Source organism: Callithrix jacchus, chromosome 6 (genome assembly GCF_049354715.1).
Source record: "Callithrix jacchus isolate 240 chromosome 6, calJac240_pri, whole genome shotgun sequence".
NCBI classification, from domain to species: domain Eukaryota; kingdom Metazoa; phylum Chordata; class Mammalia; order Primates; family Cebidae; genus Callithrix; species Callithrix jacchus.
In genome coordinates, this window is record NC_133507.1 from 16,818,195 (window position 1) to 16,843,159 (window position 24,965).

Here is a 24,965-nt window from a genome sequence, read left to right on the forward strand (position 1 = left end):
ACTATTTAATAAATGTGTTGCTGCTTTATGCGGGCCTACAATTAAATTCTAAACCTGCAAGCACATATTTTCCAAAATATTTCTCTACTCTCTGCAAAGTATTATTCCTGTAGTGCGGGAACTTCTTAAATTATTGTTTCCCAAACTAAAGTAATTCTCCTATTGCTTTCCAATTTTCATCATGTCTACCTGTAATGTAAATTACTTAAAATATTACTTTATATCCTAAGCAACACTACCCATGAAATAAGGCTCAATATGCTAGTTATAATGTCATACATAATAAAGTAAATACATTACTATACAAATTAAAAAGTGCTACCTGAAGTTATCTCACACAACACCAGGGTTATTTATGCCAAATTCTGAGGAATATTGTTTGACTAAATTACTGAAAACAAAACCATTTACACAGAAGTCAAGATTAGTGCCAGCATTATGTTCATATTAATCCTATATTGTCTAAGACACATTTATTCAGCACATGGCACTCAAAAATATAGGCCCAATAAACAAAAAAATAAATGCATAATCATTAACTCTTATTCTTGGCTCACTATTTTTTGTGCATATTGCAAAAGATATAAGTTGATCATTGTCAAACATTTGTTAATCTCTCTTCCAAAATGGGCTCTTATATGGAATGTTTGCAACTATTGACTCAGATATCTACTGCAGCAGACACCAACTTGGGTAGGAAAAACGTTAAAAGAAACGTGGTCAATTTTATTTATTTATTTATTCTTGATAATAAAAAATTAACCAAATTAAAAAGCAGCCATCTGGGAAGTGAGAGATTCAGCTTCTAGGTATATCTGTGTCTTTGTGTTCTGGTATTTGTGTGAGTCAATCATACACCTCACTTTTCACTTTCTCAATCTGCAAAATAAGATTGTTAAACTACATATAATCTTGGAAGTCCTAGCCAGAACAGTCAGGCAAGAGAAAGAAGTAAAGGACAGCCAAATTGGAAAAGAGGAAGTCAAACTATCTGTGTATGCTGATGATATCATTGTATAACTAGAAAACCCTAAGCCTACAATAGACTCCTAGACCTTGTAAATGAGTTCACTGAAGTCTCAGGTTACAAAATCAATGTACACAAATCAGTAGCACTTATATACACCAACAATGACCAAACTGAGAACTAAATTAAGAACTTAATTCCTTTTAGAATAACTAGCCAGATTAATAAAAAAGAGAGAAGAATCAAATAGATGCAATTAAAAACGATAAAGGGGATATCACCAACAACTCCACAGAAATACAAACTACCATCAGAGATTACTACAAACAACTCTATGCACACAAACCAGTAAACCTGGAAGAAATGGATAAATTCCTGGACACTTGCAACCTCCCAAGTCTAAACCAGGAAGAAGTCGAAACCCTGAATAGACCAATAACAAGGGTTGAAGTTGAGGAAGCAATTAATAGCCTACCAACTGAAAAAAGTCCAGGTCCAGATGGCTTCATGGCTGAATTCTACCAGACATACAAAGAGGAGCTGGTACCACTCCTTCTGAAACTATTCTGAACAATCTAAAAAGAAAGAATCCTTCCCAAATCATTTTATGAGACCAACATCATCCTGATACTAAAACCCAGCAGAGACTCAACCAAAAAAGAAAATGTCAGGCCAATATCCATGATAAACATCAATGCAAAAATCTTCAATAAAATACTGGCAAACTGATTGCAGCTGCACATTAAAAAGCTTATCCATCACGATCAAGTAGGATTCATCCCGAGGATGCAAGGCTGGTTCAACACACACAAGTCTATAAACATAATCCACCACATGAACACAACCAAAGACAAAAACCACATGATTACCTCAACAGATGCAGAGAAGGCCTTTGACAAAGTTCAACAGCGCTTTATGCTAAAACCTCTCAATAAACTAGGTATCGATGGAACGTATCTCAAAATAATAAAAGCTATTTATGACAAACCCATAGCCGATATCATACTGAATGGGTAAAACCTGGAAGCATTCCCTTTGAAATCTGGCACTGGACAAGGATGCCCTTTCTCACCACTCCTATACAATATAGTATTGGAAGTTCTAGCCAGAGTAATCAGGCTAGAAAAAATCAGGCTAGAAAGAAAAAGAAATAAATGGTATTAAGTTAGGAAAGGAGTAAGTCAAATTGTCCCTATTTGCAGTTGACATGATCATATATTTATAAGACCCCATTATCTCAGCCCAAAATCTCCCTAAACTGATAAGCAACTTCAACAAAGTCTCAGGATACAAAATCAATGTGCAGAAATCACAAGCATTCCTATACACCAATAACAGACAAACAGAGAGCCAAATCAAGAGCAAACTCCCATTCACAATTGCTACAAAGAGAATAAAATACCTAGGAATACCACTAATAAAGGATGCAAAGGACTTCTTTAAGAAGAACTACAAACAACTGCTTGAGGAAATAAGAGAGAACACAAACAGATGGAAAAACATTCCATGCTCAGGGTTAGGAAGAATCAATATCATGAAAATGGACATACTGCCCGAAGTAATTTATAGATTCAATGCTATCCTCATCAAGATATTATTGACCTTCTTCACAGAACTGGGAAAAAACACCTTAAAATTCATCTGGAACCAAAAGAGAGCCTGCATACCCAAGACAATCCTAAGAAAAAAGAACAAAACTGGAGGCATCATGCTACCTGACTTCAAACTATACTACAAGGTTACAGTAATCAAAACAGCATGGTACTGGTACCAAAACAGAGATAGAGACCAATGGAACAAAACAGAAGCCTTGGAGGCAATGCCACACATCTACAACCATCTGATCTTTGACAAACCTCACAAAAACAAGCAATGGGGAAAGGAGTCCCTGTTTAATCAATGGTGTTGGGAAAACTGGCTAGCCATGTGTAGAAAGCAGAAACTGAACCTCCTGACACCTTACACTAAAATTAACTCCAGATGGATTAAAGACTTAAACATAAGGCCTAACACCATAAAACCTCTAGAAGAAAACCTAGGTAAAACCAGTCAGGACATAGGCATAGATGAGGACTTCATGACTAAAACACCAAAAGCACTGGCAATAGACAAATGGGATCTAATTAAACTCCAGAGCTTCTGCATAGCAAAAGAAACAATCATTAGAGTGAATAAACAACCAACAGAATGGGAAAAAATGTTTGCAATCTACCCATCTGACAAAGGGCTAATATCTAGAATCTACAAAAAACTAAAACAGATTTACAGGAAAAAAACAAACCCATTAAAAAGTTGGTGAAAGATATAAACAGACGCTTTTCAAAAGAAGACATGTATGAGGTCAACACATATGAAACAATGCTCATCATCACTGGTCATTAGAGAAATGCAAATCAAAACTACATTGAGATACCATGTCACGCCAGTTAGAATGGCAATCGTTAAAAAATTTAGAGACAACATGCTGGAGAGGATATAGAGAAATAGGAACACTTTTACACTGTTGGGAGTGTAAATTAGTTCAGCCATTGTGGAAGACAGTGTGGCGATTCCTCAAGGATCTAGAAATAGAAATTCCATTTGACCCAGGAATTCCATTACTGGATATACACCCAAAGGATTATAAATAATTGTATTACAAAGACACATGCACAGGTATGTTCACTGTGGCAGTGTTTACAATAGCAAAGACATGGAACCAACCCAAATGCCCATCGATGATAGACTGGACAAGGAAAATATGGCACATATACATGGAATACTATGCAGCCATAAAAAACGATGAGTTCATGTCCTTTATAGGGACATGGATGAATCTGGAAACCATCATTCTCAGCAAAGTGACACAAGAACAGACCATCAAACATTGCATGTTCTCACTCATAGGTGGGTGCTGAATAATGAGAACACATGGACACAGGAAGGGGAGCATCACACACTGGGATCTGTTGGTGGGGGCTAGGGGAGGCACAGTGTGGGGTGGGCAGGTTGGGGAGGGATAACATGGGGAGAAATGCCAGATATAGGTGATGGGGGGATGGAGGCAGCAAACCACCTTGCCATGTATGTACCTATGCAACAACCCTGCATGATCTGCACATGTACCCCAGAACCTAAAGTATAATAAAAAAATAAAGTAAAATAAATAAATTGATTAATTTAAAAAGTAACTAGAAGTACTGTTTGATCCAGCAGTCCCAGTACTGCGTATCTACACAAAAGAAAAGAAGTCACTATATCAAAAGATAACTGCACGTTTGTTTCTCATAGACACTTCACAATTGTGAAGATGAGGCATCAACAAAAATACCAATCAGATGAGTGTGTAAAGGAAATGTGGTGCATATATACCATGGTATGCGACACAGACATACAAAAGAATAAAATAATGTCTTTGCAGCAACTTGGATGGAACTGGAGGCCACTACCCTAAGTGAAGTAACTCAGGAATTGAGACGGCTCATGCCTGCAATCCTAGCACTTTGGGAGGCCGAGGTGGGCAGATCATCTGAGGTGAGGAGTTCAAGACCAGCCTGGCCAACATGGCAAAACCCCATCACTACTAAAAATACAAAAATTAGCCAGATGTGGTGGCATATTCTTGCACTCTCAGCTACTCGGGAGGCTGAGGCGGGAGAATTGCTTGTACGTGGGAAGCAGAGGCTGCAGTCAGCTGAGATCACACCACTGCATTCCAGCCCAGGCAACAGAGTGAGACTCCATCTCAAAATAATAATAACAATAAAAACCAAATACTGCATGTCCTCTTTTCTAAGTGTGAGCTAAGCCGTTGGTACACAGAGGCATAGGGTGGTATAATGGACACTAGAGACTCAGAAGGTGAAAGGTTGGGAGGAGGGGTGAAAGATGAAAAACTATCTAATGGGAACAATGTACACAGTTTGGGTTATGGGTGTACCAAAATCCCAGACACCACCGCTATACAAATTAGCCATATAGCCAAAAACCACTTGTATCCCTAAAATGATTGAAATTTAAAAATGTTAAAATAAATACATTTAACCTCTATGTTTTTCAGTTTTTTTGTTGCTCCATAATTAAACCATCCTAAAGATCTAATGTAAAAGAATATTACAGGCTTGCCACCATAGGGACCATTCTCAGAGGTGTTTTCCAAGGGCCATGTAAACTGAGTTCCATGTTTTATAGATGTAACATTAACATTAATACAATAATAGTAATGTGTATGCATACAATCATAGTTATACAAAGTTCAACTCAAGCGAAATCTGGAGGCTTGGCATTGAGAAAAATACCCAACTTCATTCAAAACCTGGGCAGACATATTGGGAACTTATATCAAAGGGCAATAGATCTGGTGCCTGAATGTTCTCTGAGAAGGTAAACTGTACTCAGGCTCCATCTGAATCCCTCCCAGAGAAATTCTACCCAAAAGCAAATAAGCAAAATAATATTAGGAACAGCCAACTTTAGGGAGACTCACATTCACTCTGTAATATTTTCTATTTGTTGTTTATCTTTTAATTTTAGTTGTATCTGCTTACCTACAAATATTTTAAGCCAATTCTTAACATTTTTTAAAAAAAGAATTTAAAAGAATTTTAATTCTTTTAAAAATATCTTCAGAAATGGGCAAAGGATATGAACAGACACTTTACAAAAGACATACATGAGACCAACAAACATATGAAAAAATGCCCATCATTACTGGTCATTAGAGAGATGCAAATCAAAACCACACTGAGATACCATCTCATGCCAGTTAGATTGGCGATCATTAAAAAATCTGGAGACAACAGATGCTGGAGAGGATGTGGAGAAATAGGAACACTTTTACACTGCTGATGGGAGTGTAAATTAGTTCAACCATTGTGGAAGACAGTGTGGCGATTCCTCAAGGCCTTAGAAATAGAAATTCCATTTGACCCAGCAATCCCATTACTGGGTATATATCCAAAGGACTATAAATCGTTCTACTGTAAGGACACATGCACACGAATGTTCATTGCAGCACTGTTTACAATGGCAAAGACCTGGAACCAACCCAAATGCCCATCGATGATAGACTGGACTGGGAAAATGTGGCACATATACACCATGGAATATTATGCAGCAATCAGAAATGAGTTTGTGTCGTTTGTAGAAACATGGATGAATCTGGAGAACATCATTCTCAGCAAACTGACACATGAACAGAAAATGCAATACCGCGTATTCTCACTCATAGGCGGATGAGGAAAAATGAGAACACATGGACATGGGGAAGGGGAGGGACAGCGAGGGGTGGGGAGCTGGGGACGGATAGCCTGGGGAGAAATGCCAAATGTGGGTGAAGGGGAGGAAGGCAGCAGAACACACTGCCATGTGTGTACCTATGCAACTATCTTGCATGTTCTGCACATGTACCCCAAAACCTAAAATGCAAAAATAAATAAATAAAAATAAAAAATAAAATAAAAATATCTTTTAATTTTGGTTATATCTGCTTAACTTTTCAAATATTTGAAGCCAACTCTTTTTAAAATTTCTATTGCTTGAAAACCTAGAGAATTTATTCTAGAGAACTAAATATTAATTTTTATATTTTCCTTTTTTTTCTAGCCAATGTCACTACAATCATTTGTTCTCAACCCAATAATGTATCTTTTTATTTTTCGATGAAAATGAGCTAGAAGTTCTTATAAGGATCTTTGCATCTCTACATCTCTATAGTAGTTTAATGAAAAGAGTAATGTCCATCTGGTATCTCTCAAATCTCTGAAAGTAGCAGGATGGATTCTGATTATAGGGATAGCAAGGGCTAGTGGGCAGTCCTTTGAGAATGGTATTTTTCCATTATACATGGTAATTAGATTCAATGCAAATAATGCACCAAAGGAGATACTACAAAATGCAGCAAAAAATCACTCAATTGCAAACCAGTTCATGCGATACTGTATCATGTAACTCTTCTTTGCAAAGATTTTTGCCTTTCTTTTGCATTTTTCAGGAGGTGGACAAATTTAATCATGATTGTTTTGTACACAAATGATAATCATTTTGTGTTTTCTATAACAGTGTAATGCTTTATGTTGTTATAAGTTACTGCATTTTTAACAGCTACCTAATAGTTCATTGGATAAATGAATCATAATCAACCTGACATTCCCCAATTTCAGACTTTTAACCTGTTTTCAAATATTCATACAATAAGTTGTATGGCAATTAATATATATTCTCTTAAACCTATGAGTTTGATTTCTTGTTTTCATCTTTATTTTTCTTTCTCTCTCCTTCTCCCTTCTTTCATTATGATCACTTTCACAAGTAGGACTATTAGGTCAGTAGGTATGATGTATTTTACATTTCTTGATCAACATTGACAAACTTTTTTCTATGTAACACTTACATAAATTAATCCTCTCACAAGCATTATATACGTTCATTTACCTCTTTCAGAGGACCTTACCATTTTTTAAAATTTTATGTTTTGTTAATTTCATAGAAGAAAATGGAATCTGATTTACTTTGTACTTTTGTTTTTTGATATGATATATATTAATCTGTTAAATTTTCTTCTTTTATGAATTAATCAATACAATCATTTGCTTATTTAATTATAGGTCTCACAGCAATTTGCATAATCTTTATAAATATAAAATATTCACCCTTTGTGCAATATATTCAGTGAATATTTTCCCCAGTTTTCTTTATGGCCTTTAATTTAGATTTATTTGCTTATATTTTGTAGTCAAATCTGTGTGAGTTCTTTCATTGCTTGAAAGCTAAAAATTCTCCTCTGGAGAGCTCATAAATATTAATTTCTATTTTCTTTTATTTTTCTAGTCTTTTTAATACTTGATTATTTATTCTTAAATTTCTCACTCCCCAACAAGGACAGGACTTTGGCTGAAATATCTAAAATTTCCACAGAGGATAAAGTCAGCGACTAGATAGAGGATTTAAGCATCAATGGCTGCAGTTCTCAGGTCTTCTGGAAGCCCAGCCATTTTGAACATCCGTTTAAAATGTAGTATTGCTACTACAAGTCACTATTCATTATTCAAAGCTTGCATACCAGGCAATGTGGGAAGAAGAAATGGATGGGGGAGATAAGAACATTACCTCATGTCATCAATCCAGGTTTTACACACAATACTTTCCGCACAGCAATAGCAAAAAGATTTTAACAAACCTTGCCCTGCACAAATGTAAATGACAATCATGACACACCTCATAATAGGCCTGTTTGAAGTATCTAAGAAAAGATAGACTCTAAGTTGCAGCTTTTATAAGAACAGAAGCTTACTCTGTACCATACTATACAGTATGGCCAAATCAATTTTAGTTTAAACAGTGTGTTGCTTTTCTCTAATTGGACCAGCCATAATTAGTGCAATAATCTATCTTCTGAATGGTCAGTTTGAATAACACCAGAATCAACACAACTGTTCATTTAGATGATACAGGAGATTTGTTTAAAATTTATTTAACACACTTCCACTGAGTACTTTTTTTATCCTAGACCCTTTTCCAGGGATTAAGGTTCCCAGACATAAGCAGCACATTGACCCTACCAGCCAGGATAGTGAATCTTGAACATGATGAATGGTTTTCTTAAAATATATATTCCTGAGCGCTACCTCAGATTCTCTGTATGAGGGGGGAGCCTACTGGCATTTGTGTTTCCAACTTCACATGATAATTTTAATGCTTCACCAGAATAAAGAACCACTTTTAGAACTCAAGGAGCAGTGGATCTCTATTTCTCGCAATTTCAAAAGCTTACATTTCTTGGGTTACTAATCTAAAGCTAGGTTCTTCACATATAGAACCTCACAGTCCACATCATATATATGAAAACCAATGTCTTTGTCTTACAGATGGAGAAATTGATCTTAAGTAAAGTTTAGGAAATTGCCTAAGGTAACACACTTAAAGTTCATGGACCTGTGATTTTAACTCAGAGCTCTCTGATTAGTAAAGTCCCAATGATGAGGAATAAAAGACTACAAATTGGGTTCAGTGTACCCTGCTCGGGTGATAGGTGCCCCAAAATCTCACAAACTACCACTAAAACGACTTACTCATCTAACCAAATACTACTTGTTTCCCAAAAACCTATGGAAATAAAAAATTAAAATAAAAAGAATTAAGTCCAAATGAAAGAAAAACAACCATCTAGATTAACTGGGTTGGGTATTTTTGATAAATAAATCAGGAATTGAGTAATTTGGTCAAGAATATACATATTTCAAAAACAGCCCATGTGTCAGATTGTGGTAACTGCTGAGATGTTGGTGAGTCTGTATCTCCCAAGTCTTTTGCTGAGATTTCTGGTTTTATTTGTGTCAAAGTTTTCCATAATCATATTGTTCTTGGCTGAGATTTATTTTATCTGCCTAACTACACTTACAATTTATAGAGTACATTTGCTTTCTCTATTGGTCTGACCATTGGCTCTTTTGGGAAACTTACAAGGAGAAAAGAAAATGCAACCACTTTCCATTTTTTCCTGTCTTCAAGAAAAAAGAATGCCTCATTCCCTTGAATAAAGAAAAAGGCACAAGAGAAACTATAGTTTATGTAGTCGTATCTCATTGTCATCAGCATGGAGCCTCATAACTTAATGCTCTCTTTAAAAAAACAGAACATGTGGACCCATGCTTCCTTCAGACAAGGTACAATCACTAGATAAGTCTTTAATTTTGCATAAAATAGTTCTCAAAATCAGATTTATCCTTAGCATGTATGTAATCTGCTTCTCTTGAAAACTTTAGAATGTTGAAGTATACAGAAAACTTAAAAGCTAAATATTAATGCATCAGTCTCATGTTACATGTTAAAAAACAGAGGTTCTGAGAGCTTAACCTTTCAGAAAGAGTACATCAGAACAATTAGAATCATCCACACATTTTATTAAGCCAGGATATGTCTAAGATACTCAGTTAGCTGCTTTGAGAGATATAGAAAATAGATACAATCTCTGATCTCTAAGAATGGACGCCAGTGTTGAGAAAAGCATGTATTTGTATGAACAAATGACTAACATTCAAGGCTGAGCAACAGTTTTTCAAAACTAAATAGCTTTGCACATTCCTTTTTTAAAAAATTGTCAAATTCCTCAGGAGTGATATGCAATCCTGTGTTATAGTATAACACAAAGGGTACTTAAATATGTGCAAACCTGAAATTATGTACAAATACCTGAAGTTTATGGCACTTATAAAACTATAAAACCAAATCAAATTTTCCAATTAAATTCAAGCAAAACCACAAAAACGAATAACATTTCATCAACAATACTAATTTAGTGAGATGGATGGAGTCACTTTATTAAAACTCATATTATGTTTTCAATGTGAATATTATGCTGAAGGCCACTGTGTAAAATTTTTTTAATCATTCCTACCATATCATTGAGCCATAAAGCCATTCATGTTCTCATAATTTTTTCTATAGAAAAACTACCCTTTCCATAGCATCCATTAAATCATTTGTCTTTCACTTGGAACAAATCTGTTATTTATGTATTTAGCTAATTTCTGCTGTGGCATAACTGGAGGACTCCTGATGCCAATGAATGACCAACGAATAACTAACCACCCACAATTCACTGTCCAAGCAAGTACGCCTGTGAAATTGTCAATGAAATTACAATTTCACAGGCATACTTGCTTGGACAGTGAATTGTGGGTGGTTAGTTATTCGTTGGTCATTCAGATGATCAAGCACATGCTTTTGTCAACTTTTTAGACAACCCTCAAGGTAAGAACATTTGAACTCTTCCCTCCTCTGCCAAACAAAAAAATATAAAACAAACATGGTCACTTTAGAGATTATTTCATCAGATACATAGACAGAGACATTCTAGAGAATTGTCTAGAATTTCTAGAGGATACAGAGACATTCTAGAGAAAAACTCAGTAACAACTCAAGGCAGTATCTTGAGTTGTTAAGCAGGAAATTGCCAACAAGCTTAGGGTTAGTGACTGGACCAGTTAGTTGGTATATTCCAAAGGGGACATAGTGAATTAAACCTGCCTAGAAAAGTGAGTTTGCCCCAAACTGTGGTAATTCTAAATAATACTTAGAACTATAAACAGGGTTAGGGAACAGATATTTGAAGTTTCTTAATCTCTATTAGTGAAGGATTTTAGCATAACTTATACAACTGATTGCAAAGCCTGTTGATATTACCCAACCTGGAGATCAGAGCTCTTTCTGCTAATTTGGGTACAAAATCAAAGATAGTATTTATTTTTCTCCATTCATACTCTCACTTACCTTAACTTCTTAATCTATAGCAAATTTTATGTTTCTCTTAGCTTTCCTCATTCAATTTCAGATATATAATTTTCAATAAGTTATATTACTTTGATTTACTATTTTCTATTTTTCATAGTATATGTTTTAGGCATCAGGGAATATCACAGAACCCCCCCAAAGTGCTAATGTACCATATAACTGGACCTGTGCCATCTTTTGTAAGCATTACTTTGCACTTTGGTGACCTAACACATGTAATTGGAAGCTGAGGGGGCTATATTATTTTGGACCTGGATACAAGGCTAAGACATACAAGAGTCAAGTACTCTACACTTAAAAGTGAGGTCTAAGTTTATAGAGGACGGAAATCTCTTCCAGGATTTAAAGTGAGTGATGGTGGGAGTGGGGAGCCGGGTTGTTCCACTCTGTCAGTATAACTGAGGACCACCACCTCTCAAGTCTGACTCTGAGTTAAGACTAGGGAGGGAGGAGGTAGCAGGGAAGAAGTGGAGATGTGACTCATTAGCCTGGGAGAGTTAGTGTGCCCATTTCCCCCCCTGCCATAGGAGAGTGGATGCTTCTTTCAAGCGTGCCAAGAAAGGCCAGAGGATATCCAAAAGAACAATTCATAGAAATTAGATTAGTGATACAGAAAAGGGAGAATTGCTTCTTATTTTTAACAGGAATAGTGCTTATGTAGTGAGCCTGCTAATTTTTCTTTCAACCTATTTGAACAGAAACACAAAAGGAATATGAGAGAGGCAGCAGAATAAGGAAGTGTGGCACCAGGGATGCCTGGGCTCACACTGTTTGCCATGGCAAGGAGGCCTGAGTTTCCAGTGAGCAGACCAAATGAACGCCTGTGAAGCAGCTGGACTTCAGCTAGCTTGCTGGTATACCACCCAAGAAAGCTGCCACACAGGGCAAAGGAATACAGCAACTAGGGCCAATTAGGTGGACTCCTTGGGAAGAAGCTGAGGAGACAGGGGGAGAAGATAGGTGAGCTTCAGGAGGTGAATCTAGGGCAGATCTCCCAATTAGGACATCTTAACAGTAGGGATGTCTCCATGGTCCCATGGATAACCCACACATGCACCCCCTGACAGAACCAACATTTGGATATCTGCATCATTTGACAAAGAAGCTGAAAGAGCCAAATAGGATCACCAATAGGATGCTGGTTACAGAAGGTTTCTTTCCTCTCTCACGCTCCCTGCTCCCAAGCTTACCTCACAGGAACTGGAACCAGAAGACAGAAGAATGGAGAAAACATCCTACAGGCCAGTCATGAACTCTCCCTTGGGCTGCAAATTCTGTGTGCTGAAGCCTGGTAGATATAAGATAAAATAGAAATAATAAACATTTAAGGAGGGCATCAAGCTGGGGTTTAAAACTAGATGAAATTGGGTTAGACTGGACTTTTTAATGATAGAGACCTATCAGAACTGCCATCATTAAGAGATGGAAAAGAGAGATTTAACATGACTGCAGTAGATAGAAAAAAACAAACATTTCCTACTGATATTGCACCACATTCAGACTTCAGTGAACTGGTAACCCAAGAAAAAATAGCAATATCATTAAATTATATTTCATTGGGTTATGGATCAATAAATTCAGGAGTCAAAGGGCCTCTGCTTGAATCTTGTCTCTACCTCTTATCAGCTGAATGTCCCTGAAGAAATTATGTTTAAATGCTCTTTATATTAATTTTTTGTCTGTAAAATTGGGATATTATCACCTTCACAGAGCCTTTCAATAACTGTATAAAAATAATTGACAGAGAATCTAGCAAGTATGTTTGTCCCTTCTCTCCAAATCCTCTTTATTTTCTTAATACACGTACATACAGTGTTTTAAAATATTTACAGTGATTTAGTTGACATATAATTTTCTGTTTTGTTAATTCATTTCAAGACTTATAGCTTTACATGTATTGAAATTGAAACCTATTACCATTTTAATATGTTTAAAGGAGGCACCATTTGTGAGACAGTTGGCTTAGCTGGTTCCCTTTTGTGGAGAACCTGGATGATTTCCAAGCTATTTTCCCCCCCTCAATATAAACTGTGATGTTGCTAAAATTTAAAACAAAAAATAAACACTTATCCCATTTCTAAGCATAAAAGGCTTAACCAGGCACTATTACCTTGGGATAGCATTTCCCAAATGGAATTTTGAGCCTATCAATAGGTATTTTCACTGGAATCTCTTGAAAGCATCCATATCCCTAGAATACCTGAACTTTTAATTGAAAAATAAAACAAAACAAAATAAAATAAAAGCTTCCTCTTGACTTAAGCATCTTCTCTGGAGACCACTGACTTATCTGATTTGGCCTGACTAAGGAAAAACTCCCCATGAGTCCTCATTGGGATTTTCCAATACCCTTCCCAATTTAGATTCAGGATTATATAGCCTGTAATAATTTTATGCCAGAGTATAACAGAACACATTGATTTAGTCCATTTGCTTCTTTTTACCTACATTTCAGCTATCTACTCCCTAGCAAGCTAGAGAGTGGTTTCCTTATCTTTCCCAAAGCTGTACTGCAGAAACCTCTTCCTCCTATCTGCCATCTGCTTTAATGCTGTCTTTAGTCCCAAACCCCAGTTGCTTCTGGTTCTAATTATTGTCAACTCTGCCCATTCAGGTAGCTGAAAATACTTTGAATAAACTATACACTACTGTGTTCACTACAGAAGCATATAGAAAACCCACTATTTTCAGTCATGTGAAGGGAATTTGTGAGCTCTGTTTGCCTCCATTTCTTTTGCTACTGAAATAAATGCAGATTTGCCGCAGTCATTTACTTTTAATTGAGATATAATTCACATTGCATAAAATTTGCAGTTTTCAAGGGTATAATACAGTAGGTCTTGTATATCAACAATGTTGTACAATCACCACTATTTAATTGTAGAACTTTCTCATCACTCTAAAAAGAAAGCCCATGCCCCTCCCTTTTTGTCTCTGTGTATTTGTATATTCTGGACTTTTCATATTAAACAATCATAAAAGATGTAGACTTTTGTGTCTGGCTTCTTTCACTTAGCAGAATGTTTTCAAATTTCATTCACACTGTAGCTTTAAAAGGCTCTATAAAGGGGAATCAGTGTTTTATTGATTCTCCCTATTGTTTTTCTATTCTGTTTCATTTATCTCCATTTTTACCTTTATTATGTCAATTATTCTGCATGTTTCGGGGTTATTCTTCTTTTCCTAGTTCTAAATATTGAATGTTTGATTTGACATTTTTTCTTCTCAAGTATAGGTATTTGCATATATCAGCTTTTTCATAAGCACTGCTTTTACTGCATCATATACTGTTTTTGCTTTTTTTTTTTTTTTTTTTTTGAGACTGACTTTCGCTCTCGTTACTCAGGCTGGAGTGCAATGGCACGATCTCAGCTCACCGCAACCTCCGCCTCCTGGGTTCAGGCAATTCTCCTGCCTCAGCCTCCTGAGTAGCTGGGATTACAGGCACATGCCACCATGCCCAGCTAATTTTTTGTATTTTTAGTAGAGACGGGGTTTCACCGTGTTGACCAGGATGGTCCCGATTCCTGGACCTCGTGATCCACCCTCCTCGGCCTCCCAAAGTGCTGGGATTACAGGCATGAGCCACCGCGCCCGGACTGTTTTTGCTTTTACTCAGCTCAAAGTGTTTTTGAATTTCCCTGTGATTTCTCATTGACCCTCATGTTATTTAAAAGTGTGTTGTTTTATTTCCACAAATTTATGGGTTTCATGAAGTTTTTTCTGTTATGCTTCACTGTGGTCTAAGAACGCATGTAACAACCCTCTTACATCACTGAGACTTGTTTGATGGCTTAACGTATGGTCTACCGCAGAGAATGCTTTGTATGCATGTACAAGCAAGAATGTGCTTTCTGGCACTCTCAAATGGCATGCTCTACAGAGGTCTGCCAGATCTAGTTTCTTTATAGCCTTTTTCAATTCTATTTTCTTGCTCTGTATCTACTTTTTTCCTAAATATTGAAAATAGAGTGTTAAAGTCTCCAACTATACCAGAAGAATTGCCTATTTCTCCTTGCCAACCAAACCAGTTGAATTATCTATTTTTTAATAACTGTGTGAGTTTTCCCTGCCTCTATTTTGGAGTCTGTTTACAGGTGCATATTTGTTTATAATTATTTTGCATTGTTATACATTGACTTTTATCATTATAAACCAACTTGCTTGACTTCCGGTAACAGTTTTTCTCTAAAAGTCTATTTTGCCTGACATTAGTGCAATCACTCAAGATCACTTTGGATTACTGCAGTTTATTTCCATAATTTTATTCCATAATTATATTTTTCCGTAACTTTATTTTCAACCTATTTGTGATTTTGAATCTAAAATGAATCTCTTTAGGCAGCACAGCACTGAATAATGGTGTGTGTGAGTGTGTAATTTTTAATCCATTATTTCTATCTTTGCCTTTTAAGTGGATTGTTTAATCTATTTACATTTAATATCATTACTGAACAGGAAGAAATTGTTTGCTATTCGTTTGCTGTTTGCCATGATGCTATTGTTTTCTATTTGCCCTTTTTATTATCTCTTTTTTTCCTAATGTTGTCTTCTTTTATGTTAAATAAACATTTTCTAATATATCATTTTAATTCCTTTGTCATTTTCTTTACTATATTTTTGAGTTATCTTCTCAATAGTTTCCCTGGAGATTATCATTTACATCTTAATTTATACCAATCAAATTTGGATTAATACCAAGTTAATTTCAATGGTAGAGCAAACTTTGCTCCTAAATAGTGCCCCTCCTTCCATCTCTTTTGTGCACTGTCATAGAATGTTCATCTTTATACATTGAATGATTAGTAACCGAGATCTATAATTACTGCTTTATACTGTTGTATTTAAAATTTAAAAGGAGGTTAAAAACGGGTACAAACTTTAAATATATATTAAAATCTATCACTTATATTTACCTATGTAGTTACCTCTACCAGTATTCTTCTTTATATTAATATTTCTTGTAGTGTAGGTCTGCTAATGACAAATTCTCTCTGTTTTTTTCTTATTTTCCCTGAAAATTTTAGAATTTTAGACCTAGCAAATCTATTCATAAAAATTTTTCCCTGAAAATTTCTTATTTTCTTTTTTATGAATAGATTTGCTAGGTCTAAAATTCTTGGCTGATAGCTTTTTTCTACCACTTAGACTACGTTTTTTGGACTTCATAATTCGTCACTATAAACAATCCCTTCACGTTACTAAGCATCTCTTGTATGGAACGAATTGTTTGTTTCTCTCTTGATGTTTGCAAGATTTTCTGTCTTTGACAGTATTATTATAATGTGCCTAGGTGTAGATCTTTTAAAGTATATTCTAGTCTGTTAAGTTTCTTGGATACGTATTGATGTTTTTCATCCAATTTGTAACATTTCACTCATTATGTCTTCAGCTACACTGTGGACCCCTCTCCCTCTTTTTCCTCTGCTTTTAGAACGTCCATTATTCTGTGTTGGTATACTTGATGATGTTTTACAGTCTCGGCCTCTGTTCACTTTCTTCTTTTTTATTTCTTCTCTCAGACTGAATAACTTCACAGGAACTATCTTCAAACTTGCTGATTCTATCCTCTGCGAGGTTAAAGCTTCTGTTGAGCTCCTCTGACAATACTTTAATTCAGTTATTGTGCTTCTCAACTTCAGAATTTCTATTTTGTAATTTTTAAACTCTTTCTATTTTTATTGATAGTCTGTATTTTGTAAGACATTGTACTCATAGTCTTCTTCAGGACTTTAGATACAGTTTCTTTCAGTTCTCTAGACAAATTTAAAATAGCTTTGTTTAGTAAGCCCAATGGCTGAAATTGGGATTCGTCAAGGACAGTTTCTGCTGATTCCTTTTTCTCCCCTTTGCATGGTAATACTTCCTTGATTTTTGTTGTTTGCTTAATGACTTTTCTGAGGTGATTCTATAAGGTCTGAAACCTTTACTATGTTTGGTCACTGACATCTCTCCTTAGTTGAGATGAGCTAATGATTGAGCAAATGTTTTTTTAAAGATCCTAAATGAATCAGCCTTCAAACTCTGCTGGGGTGTGTGTGTGTGTGTGTGTGTGTGTGTTTTGCAGCATGCCTTCAGCACTCTTGAATCAGCCTTCAAACTTTGCTCTGTGTGTGTGTGTGTGTGTGTGTGTGTGTGTTTTGCAGCTTGCCTTCAGCACTCTTGAATCAGCCTTCAAACTTTGCTGGGTGTGTGTGTGTGTGTGTGTGTGTGTGTGTGTGTTTTGCAGCATGCCTTCAGCACTCTTGAATCAGCCTTCAAACTTTGCTCTGTGTGTGTGTGTGTGTGTGTGTTTTGCAGCATGCCTTCAGCACTCTTGAATCAGCCTTCAAACTTTGCTGGGGGTGTGTGTGTGTGTGTGTGTGTGTGTGTGTGTGTGTGTTTTGCAGCTTGCCTTCAGCACTCTTGAATCAGCCTTCAAACTTTGCTGGGTGTGTGTGTGTGTGTGTGTGTGTGTTTTGCAGCATGCCTTCAGCACTCTTGAATCAGCCTTCAAACTTTGCTCTGTGTGTGTGTGTGTGTGTGTATGTGTGTGTGTTTTGCAGCATGCCTTCAGCACTCTGCCAGGCAATTTACAACTCGACTCTTGATTTCATTTCTAATTCCTTGTTGCTGAAAGTCTCATGGTTAGCAAGGGGCAAGAAATTAACATCTTTTTAAGGCTTTTCTGAGCAGCCTTCCAGTAGTGGGCACAAACACATGCCTTACACATAAGTACTGTCTTCTAGATTCCCAGGAATATTCTGAAGCTTTTCAAAAGCCCTATGAATATCGCATCCCCAGCCTTTCCTTCTTAGCTTTTTGGTTACCCTATTGCCGGTCCCATTGTGATACCTCAAGTAACCATGAGGTTAATATTTGCCTCTGACTATTTTTGATAAATGCCTTAGGGGAAAGTTGTTTGCCACAAACAAATTCTGAGTCAGGGTAAATAAAGTGTGTGTGATCGTGAGTGTGATCTTCCAGACATCTATTAAATGAGTCCAGTAATGACAGTTTGGGGGAATGGGGCCTTGAAGGAACTCCAGGCCTTTTCTTCTCCCTGACTGCTGGATTTTCTGGTTTATACTGTTTTTGCAGGCTCTTGGTTTTCAAGGCTACCTTGTAGCTGGGCAGAGGAGTATGGGAAGCTGCCCAGAGGATCTGGGAAGAGGAGGATGGGGCAAGTGAAGCCCCGGAACTTCTTTATTTTTATCTTTTTACAAAACTTGTTCTTATAGACATTCAACCACTTTTTATTGATTAAAGCCTCCAAAATTGCTGTAAGCCTTTGGTTTAATTTTCAGTTTTTAAAAAAGCAGATTCTGTCCATTTTTGCCAGCATTCTTGCTTTGGTGGAGGAGAGGATTATTGAAGATCCTTACTCTTGTGTTTTTGCTAATGTCACCCCTTCTACTCGCTTTTTTTTTTGGAGATGGAGTTTCGCTCTTGTTACCCAGGCTGGAGTGCAATGGCGCGATCTCGGCTCACCGCAACCTCCACCTCCTGGGTTCAGGCAATTCTCCTGCCTCAGCCTCCTGAGTAGCTGGGATTACAGGCATGCGCCACCATGCCCAGCTAATTTTTTGTATTTTTAGTAGAGACGGGGTTTCACCATGTTGACCAGGATGGTCTCGATCTCTTGACCTCATGATCCACCCGCCTCGGCCTCCCAAAGTGCTAGGATTACAGGCATTAGCCACCGCGCCTGGCCTAGTCGCTTTTTAAATGTGTCCTGGCCTGCTCATTTTGTCTGTCATCAACTCATCCTGCACATGGATGGCAGATTAATTCCTCTGAAGCCCAGCTGGGACCACATCGCCACTTTAGAAACTTTTGATGGATTATACAGCATCCTTCTTGATCTGGTATGTATGACTTTTTGCAGCATGGCCGCAGCTCACCTCTCCCTAATCTGCCTTCTACAGTTTCCCTCACAGCTTTACCAATCTGTAACTTAACTGAACTAGCCATTCTAGTTCCTGCTTTCACGTTTGCTTTTTTAAAATATATATAATTTTTTTCCTGTTGGGAGAATGCAGGTTGCTGGATGAGACTTGTTCTAATGGACTAACAGCTCAGGTTTTGTGTGTGAAAAGGATGGTTAGCTAATGAACCAGAGTTTGAGGGGTGAGGTAGGAAATGCTCATCTGAGCTGTTGGTGAGCCAGCTGCCTTTTCTGATTTATCCTTGCTGAGTCTATGAAGCTGAGCACTGCTGATTCACCATTTGAGGGATTGTGTATGATTAACATCAGCAAGACACTTTCTACTTGAATTTTATAAAATTCCAGTGTCTCTAGGAAAGGTCTAGTATAAAACTGCAGCATTGTTTCACAAAAATAAATATTGGATATAGTTAACCTTCATCTACTTTATAATAGGCACTGTGGCTTGGCCTTTGGGTAGTCTGAAAGTAGTATACAATTTGGTATTTGACCTTGAGGAGTTTACAACCATACCGGCTTAATAGACCTAAAAATGTAACTAAATGCTAGAAAAGAAATTAGCAGCATGGAATATGTCAGTACTTTACTACAGCCAGAGGACAGAATGCCAGAAAAGTCTCCTTTGGATGAGAGATTTAAACAGGGCTTTATAGGGTTTAGGAGGACAGAAAACTGGAAGGACTTTCAGAATAGGGCATGGGCAAGGGACCTTCACACTAAAATATTTAACACAAAAGTCTTATTGAAAGTGCAGATTCTGGGCTGTATCTCTAGTGAGTCTGAGTCAATAAACAGTTGCCAGCACCCAGGACTCTGCATTTTAACAAGCGTTTATTTACTTCCAAGGAGAGTGAGTTAGGCTGTGACAAAGAAACTGAGGCAGAAGTGTTCATAAGGTAATCAAAATCTGATAAGTGGACTTTTTGCATTTAATTATAGTATAAGTTTCAAACAAAGTAGTTGTAATTATTAATTATAAGGTTTCTCAACCTTGGCACTATTAACATTCAGAGCCCAATAACTCTGCGCTTTGTGGCGCTGTTCTGTGCATTACATTAGTAGGATATTCAGCTGCATTCCTGGCCTCCACCTTCTAGAAGACAGTAGCACTACCCCCACCTAGTATGATAGCCAAAAACGTCTCCAATTTTCAAATACCCTCCAGGGAGCAAAATCACCCTTGGCTGAGAAACACCCTCAAAACATTGTGGCTTAAAACCACAATGTATTATTATTTCCCTTAACTCTGTGGGTTGGCTAGGCTCAGAAAGGCCACTTCTATGCATTTCTTAGCAGAAGACTAAAGAAGTTAGGTATAGATGCCACATTTGGAAAACATAGAGCAGAATTTATTTCAGGATTGGACAGCCAAGCACTTGAAGCCAGGGGCGGGTGGACTATTGATCAAGCAACTTAGATGCAAGCAAGTGGCTGTGGAGCCATCAGTGTAGCAATTCAGGGGAGCACCTGTGGCCACGTTAAATAGACTGACAGGTCTATCAATCTTATGAATAGATTTGATTTATTTAATGCTTAAGGCAGGATGAACATTATCTGCTTCTCAGAAATTAAGAGATTCAGGAAAGGATCTCAGCAACCTGACTTGTGACTTTTCAAATATAGCAGCTCTTTCCAAAAGAAGAGCAACTTGAACATACATATATAATACATATAATTATATATTGTATATAATTATATATCGTATACAATTGCAAGATACAATTATATATTATATATGTTATTATATATTATATACAATTGCAAGATACAATTATATATTATTATATATTATACATATTATGACTTTTTAAATTTTGGTTTTTTTTTTTTATAGATGGAGTTTCAGTCTTGTTGCCCAGACTGGAGTGCAATGGCACAATCTCGGCTCACCACAACCTCCGCCTCCTGGGTTCAAGCAAGCCTCCTACCTCAGTCTCCCAAGTAGCTGGGATTACAGGCATGTGCTACTACGCCCAGCTAATTTAGTATTTTTAGTAGAGATGGGGTTTCTCCATGTTGGTCAGGCTGGTCTCGAACTACTGACCTCAGGTAATATGCCCTCCTCGACCTCCCAAAGTGCTGAGATTAGAGGCATGAATCAACACGCCCAACCGATTTTTTGTTTTTAACTGCTGTTTTCATTCATCTGTTTTTTCTTTAAAGTTGTTACATTTATGCCTTTTTAAAATGAATATCTATAATAAAAATGTTTTTGTTTTTCTTTTTGAGATTTCTCAGGATGGACTCTCTTGATTCTGAAACATTTAGCCTCAAACAACAGGTCCATATAAATGTAACCTACTATTTATGTTCATATAGCAGAGTTGTGTGTGTGTGTGTGTGTGTGTGTGTGTGTGTGTTTAATTTTTCTAGAGACAGGACCTCACTTTGTTACCCAGACTAGAGCACAGCAGTGCAATTATAACTCATTGTAACCTCCAACTGCTGGGCTTCAGTGAAGCTCCTGCTACAGCCTCCTAAGTGGCTAGGTCTATAAACATGCACCGCCCTCCCAGCCAAGTTTTAAAAAAATTGTTGTAGAAATGGAGTCTCACTGTGCTGCCCAGGCTGGTTACAATAGAGTCTTGTTTTCAGGAAATTTCACACACTATTTCTCAATCTCCACAAAAATTCTTTGATGTGTGCATAGTATTCTCCCCATTGAGAATGTGTGCTCATAGCTGTCTTCTTTATTTTTTTTTGTAAATCCAATGTAAAACTTGTTCAATAAGTTCTCATTGTCTTGGATACCAATGCAATAAATTAGAATATGAAGCTCTGGCCAGGAACAATGGCTCATGCCTGTAATCCTAGTCCTTTGGGAGGCTGAGGCAGGCATATCATCTGAGGTCAGGAGTTTGAGACCAGACTGGCTAACATGGTGAAACACTGTTTGTATTAAAAATGCAAAAAAAATTAGCCAGGTGTGGTGGTGCATGCCTGTAATCACAGCTACCTGGGAGGTTGAGGCAGGAGAATCACTTGAAACCAGGAGGCAGAGGTTGCAGTGAGCCGAGATAGTGCCATTGCACTCCAGCTTGGTCAACAAGAGAAAACTGCATTTCAAAAAAAAAAAAAAAGAAAGAAAGAAAGAAAAGAAAGAATATGAGGCTCTGAGTTCAGTGGTTGGATGGAAAACTGAAAAGGGCAATGGACAGACAGCAGAGAGGCAATGGATTTTCATTCTAGCTCTGGCTGGACAAAGTGCATGATGTCATCCAAGACACCATATGGTCTGAAGCACATTTTTCTTGCTTACAAAAGAAAGTGGCTACTTTTATGTATTAAGGGCACAGGTCCTACTTCTATCATGCTTGCATAAAAGATATCCAAAAGCTATTACTTCAAGGAATGAATCAGCAAATGATGGATTTCCCCAGATGCCTGCTAATGCCCTCTTAGCACAAACATTCTAGAATCCTGTGAATTAATGATTTTCAATACCAGCCAGTGTCCTGAATTCTTCACTCGTGATGGCAACTGTACATTCTTTCTCAAGGAATTTGCAATTAGATACTGTCTCCAGCAGCATTAATTTCTTTTTTCCCTGGAGGATCCCATAAGCAGACAAATGTGCTCTACTCTCTCCTGCCCTAAAGCAAGCCAACACAATATAAAATAAAATTTTGACTTCAGATCCTTTATACCTGTAGCCCATGATTCTTCTCTCTACTCACAGAAGAGTTTCACTGGAAGAGTTACAAGAAGACTTTGTCTTCCTTCTTTGAAACCTATGCCAATAAAACCTTTCTCACAGCCCCTTTTCTGAAGCCAAGTACCCTTCTATTACAAAATTTAAAAGTCACTTCTCAGTCCTTCTTTTTCTGGATGATTTTGTAGCATTTGCAAGTAGACTGCTTTGTTATTTTGAAATACCACTTCTCTGGGATTATGGAACGGTGCACACTATCCTTGTTTTCCTCCTTCCTCACTGGCTGCTGTCCTTACCTCTAGTCCTTGGCTTCAACTCTTAATATTGCAGTGCTCTCTAACTTGGTCCATAGCCATCTGGTTCTTCCCTATATGTAGTCTGTTCCAAGGTGAGTTGATCATGTCTCATCATTTTTAATTTTTTTTAGAAACAGGGCCTTCTAATGTCTGAGCTTCCCAAACTTGTATCTCTAGTTGTTCATTCTCTGACTGGTGACCTAGATCTGTATGCCCATTGCATATCTGACATCTGAACAGATGCTGAATAAGTACTCCAAGATTAATATGAACACACTGAAGCCCCTGAGTTTTTCACCCAGATAGAGGTTTTCTCAAGTCTTTCCCATGCAACTGCTTAATTCAGAAATTAAAAATACGTTCATGAGTCCCCTATTTGGTTCTCTTTACTGCTCATCAGCCAGAAAGACTGTTTTTGTCTATTTCTATGGAAATTAAGCAAAAAAGAAAAAAAATGAATATAGGAAACAGTATTCTCTTTCAAAAACTTTTTTCAGTCTAAGGTCAAAGACATTTACAGCAATTAAAATCTGCAGTTCACTCTGTTGAACTGAGAATTAGCATGGGGCATAACCAGAGTCAAAGTATATTCCTCAGAGGTTTACGATGACAGCATGAAAAGCCAACATCCAACATTGCTGAGAAGACAGTGACATATAGAAACATTGCCCCTCACTAAGGGGATGGGGTGGGGGGTGGGATGGGGCAGGCAAGTGTCCATGATAATACCAAATTTACTCAGAAAGGTTGGTTCCCAGAAAAGAATTTTTTTTTTTTGGAGACAGAGTTTCGCTCTTGTTACCCAGGCTGGAGTGCAATGGCGCAATTTCGGCTCACGGCCACCTCCGCCTCCTGGGTTCAGGCAATTCTCCTGCCTCAGCCTCCTGAGTAGCTGGGATTACAGGCATGCGCCACCATGCCCAGCTAATTTTTTGTATTTTTTAGTAGAGATGGGGTTTCACCATGTTGAGCAGGATGGTCTCGATCTCTTGACCTCATGATCCACCTGCCTTGGCCTCCCAAAGTGCTGGGATTACAGGCTTGAGCCACCGCGCCCGGCCAAGAAGTTTTTATACAAAATTTAAGTGTCTTGAAGAGTGTGCTATGATTCAGTTGTAACAAATGTACCTTAGGTATTACAAAGTATCGAGAGTGCTGTCTTCTATTATTCTACGATTTTACAGATAACACCAATATTTAATCCACTGTTAACCATATAGTTAATTTGGTGATTATAATCAAATCACAGGCCACAGTTTGCATGGCAAGTTCCTGGGTGGGGGAAATGTGATCTCAATTATTTCTCAGCTCCTAGGACAAGGGCAAGATTCAATGAAAATGGGTCATGGAATTCTGCTGCACAAGCCCTGTTGGGTATCTTCAGGTTTTGACTTGTTTCTTCCAGCTTCTGCTCTTTGTAAATGACAATCATACATCTTTGCAGGCATTAACTCCTTTTTGTAATTACAATTCTGTCTCACTAAGGGTAATCCTTACTCCTTACAACTTCCTTGCACATAACACTCGACACAGAAGGGAATTACACAGTAAACAAAAGATGACGGCAATGACAAAAGAGAGGCTGCTCTGAATGCAGTAACAGAAGCCAGCGAAAGTGCCTTCTTTCCTGACACAGCTGGCAGATTCCGGTGATCTGCTGCTGTCACTTGGCTAGGGATAGATAGATGTTCAATACATTTTATGCTCAGTCAGAGTCCTGCTGCTAGTAATTGGATCCCATTGATTTCTAATGAGTATAATTGTCTCAGGGGTCACTGAAGCTACTTTTTTCCCATTCTCCACTATGTAAGTTAGCTTGGTTGTTAATAGAGAGAGCAGGAAAAGGGTTAACTA

The 24,965-nt window shown here is 37.4% G+C and overlaps 1 long non-coding RNA gene across 4 annotated transcripts in view; it reads right to left on the minus strand.

Annotated features, from left to right (window-relative positions):
* LOC144582969 (uncharacterized) overlaps positions 1–24,965 on the minus strand; it is a 512,920-nt gene that overhangs the window by 254,335 nt on the left and 233,620 nt on the right. For all 4 annotated transcript variants that reach the window (XR_013536636.1, XR_013536637.1, XR_013536634.1 and 1 more), the window contains one exon: positions 12,427–12,524. This is a non-coding gene — a long non-coding RNA (uncharacterized LOC144582969). The remainder of the gene's footprint in view (positions 1–12,426; positions 12,525–24,965) is intronic.